Here is a 3,267-nt window from a genome sequence, read left to right as displayed (position 1 = left end):
GAAAGAGCACTTAAATTAAGGATCAGTGAGAAATCAGCTGGTGGACACATTCTCAAACCTAACTTAATCCTTTTCACTGATCCTTCATCTCTGTAACACTTGACTTGGTCCTCTGCTTGTCAAAGCAAACACCACTGTAGTTGATTGCTTGGATAAAATTTGGTGGGCTCACAGTTCATGTCATGAATGGGCCTCGCTCTCTTCATTAGCAATAAAAGGAGGCTAGATGACTTGCTGAGGTGTGGACAAGGTCAAGTGAAATCAACCCCAATCACAGAGCCCAGTGCAGCCCTACGAATGTTTTAAACACCATACCTTGCACTTGGATGAAAAATTCACTTGGATAAACAGTTTAATATTTGAGGATTAAATTAACCCCTGGATAGGACACCAGGGTAAGACCTGGTCATCATTTACTCTCTGAGCACTTAATTGGTATGACCAGTCTTACACTGGCTCTCTTCCCAGTGGCAAATTTCAGCCTAACTGTACAAATTCTTGTGCAAGGTTTTGAAATACCTGTTTAACTGCTTTAATAAAATTTGGGCAAAATCCCTGCAGACATCTGCTCAAAGAGTTCTGCTATCATATTCCCCCATACTAGGAGCTGCATGGTGGGTATTTAACACACTTGTGTGGGGAAGGCTGTACATTTTAACACTGCTAACATTACAGAATAAATGACTTATTTATTGCTTGTCCATTAACATGATCTAGAAAGCAAAAGGTACCTTGAAAAGAACAACCCTGTGAAAGAAATAACCCGAGTACGCAAAAAGCAAGGCTAAACTTCAGATGCAGTTGTAGTAGATCCTCAGAGGCAGTGTATATTGAATAAATAACCAAGGAAGAAGCTTAGTGAGTGTAAGAGTGAACTGGAGACAATAAAATGAGGTGTGCTCAGTGCAGAGAAGTCCTTTCATTTACAGATTACAACCTTACTGAAAGGAGGAGCAACAGGAGCTTTGCGGACTGGCTACCAAGGTTTTAAGGCAATCCGGATTGTGGCATATACAGTGCTCCCAGATAGGTAAGAGACTCACACAGGACACGTACGTATTAAATGGAAGTCGATTCCTAGAGCAGAGGAAAAAGCAGAGGGGCTTAGAGAGTAGATAAAATCACCGAAAAATACAAGGGAAGTCAAACTGGATCAAAGAAATTCAGTTGGGGTAGGCAGAGAGAAAGGGCAAAGGGAAAAGAGTGTGTAGAAACTTCAGAGTAAAGAAAAGGAATTGAAGTTAGGGTGAAGGTGTTAGACATCAAAGAAAGCAGAGTTTAGGAAGAGCAGGAAGGAAACACCGTTGCATTTAGACCTGATAACCAAAAGAGATACTCTGTGACCAGCAAGACAGAAGGAGAAAAAGTCAAGGCAAAAAGAAGAATTTTGAAGACTCTAAATGCTCACAATAAGGCGAATACAAAAAAATAGAAGGAAACAAGAGGTAAGTGTTCTTGGGTAGCTCCATCCTGAAGAACCCTTGGTTAGGATGCATGTGACCCAAATAAAGAAACCCCCCAAACTGCCCATTTTGCAACCGTTAACATAAATTTCACTGCCTTGAATGCCTCAAAGCCTTGAAATATAGTAACTGCTCCACTTCAGTGCTAAACTGAAAACACTGACCAAACTCTAGTCAGTCCTCTTAGTGTGTAAAGTGCCTCTAGCCAATGCATGGAAGCTGCAAAGTTCTTTGGGTGACCATTCTGGAAAGGCACACCAGAGTTTGTGTGTAAAAAAGGGTTTTCAGCTTTCAGAGCAGATAAAGGACACAATTTTGCCTCAGAGTGTCTTGCATTAGAACAATGTCCCTTTCCTGGCTGTTGGAATAAAGGATTGCTTTAAAAGGCTAAATCTGATGAGAGAAAAAACTCAGAACTTTCTTTACAATTGTCTTTAAGAAATGCTAAAGGGAAAATTAACTCAGTATTTTGGCTTGCATGTGGAGGAGGCGTAAAACACTACTAACGTGAACAGTATTTGCAAGAATAGGTTTATTTTATCATTGTCAATTCTAGGACTGTGTATTGTTTAGAAAACAGAGAGAGGTCTGCCTCTGTGCAGAAAGGCAGCTACTGTATTCTGTTGAAGGATTTGAAAGATTTTGGGTAATTTTTAGTGTTTCTTTGGGTGTGGTATTGTGGACTTAATTTTTTTTTTTTTACGCAATGGTGAATTATCATAAGAAAAATGTTTAATGATACATACTGCTTTATAAGAGACGACCAGTGACAGGAAATTTGGGAAGAAATTTCCAGCAATTCAGTTGCTGCAGTGTTTGTCCATTTGCCAAATACTCTGCCACACCACTCAGTCTTACACAGCAGTGCTCTGCACTTTCCAGAGGGGATCAGCACAGAGAAAAAAACTTAGTCCTGGGTTGAGAGAAACCACGTCTGTACTGCCTTGGCTTTTAGTGAACTTGATGTGCATGTGATACATGGCAGGGAACACTAGCATGACTGCTTGAGTTTGAAGGACTGCTAGACCTCTCTGTCTTCTTCACCTTCCAACAAAACTCCTCTTGTAGACCAAAATGAATGGATGCTATGGAAATTAAAGAGGCAATATGGGAATCAACATACTGAATAACACCAATAGTCATCCACTACAATGCTGTAGAAAATAGTTCTAGTACGTAGATCCCTATGGATTTTTGTTTTTTCAGTGAAGATATGGGCCCCTGTACTAATAAGAGCTGAGAGTCTTGAGAAAGACTACCCAAAAGACAAGTGCTTGCAATAATAATACATAGTTGTTTCAGATAATCTACCCTCTGGAAAAAAAAAAATCCCAGCAAATAGAAACTGACTTTTACTCTTAGACATAAGATTTTTTTTTCTCTTTTCTTTTTCAGTAAAAACTTTAACTAACTAAAAGTTATCTGTGGATACCTTTTGGTTTTTTAATGCAATGCAAAACAAAGGTAATTTGCTGTGTTGGAGATGGAGAGCTGTCATCAATCCATGTTTCAAATGCAATCTCATACTGCCGTGCAGACGTGTTATTAATTATTGAGCACCAAATGTGTGCTTGGCAATGTTAACCTCAGAGGAGCAGAGCAGCTCTTATCAACACAGGAGTAATGTTCTGAGGAGAGAGGCAACAGCCAAATCTCATGGTAGGGAATGGCTAATCTTGTACTGGGGACTTAAGTTGAGCATTGCAGTTACTAATTCCTAAGATCCTTGTTAATTAATAGGATTCCAGTTTTTGGCCTGAGATACTTGAAATGGTATTATGTGCCTAAAACTCTTTCTGAATAA

The 3,267-nt window shown here is 39.5% G+C and overlaps 1 protein-coding gene across 1 annotated transcript in view; it reads right to left on the bottom strand.

The window, feature by feature from the left end:
• GRM5 (glutamate receptor, metabotropic 5) overlaps positions 1 to 3,267 on the bottom strand; it is a 38,746-nt gene that overhangs the window by 9,082 nt on the left and 26,397 nt on the right. The gene's annotated exons all lie outside the window — the stretch shown is intronic.

The sequence above is a fragment of the Buceros rhinoceros genome, unplaced genomic scaffold (genome assembly GCF_000710305.1).
Source record: "Buceros rhinoceros silvestris isolate BGI_N320 unplaced genomic scaffold, ASM71030v1 scaffold18916, whole genome shotgun sequence".
Lineage (NCBI taxonomy): Eukaryota > Metazoa > Chordata > Aves > Bucerotiformes > Bucerotidae > Buceros > Buceros rhinoceros.
The sequence above is the reverse complement of the archived record's forward strand: the minus strand, read 5'-3'. Positions and strand labels throughout refer to the sequence as shown.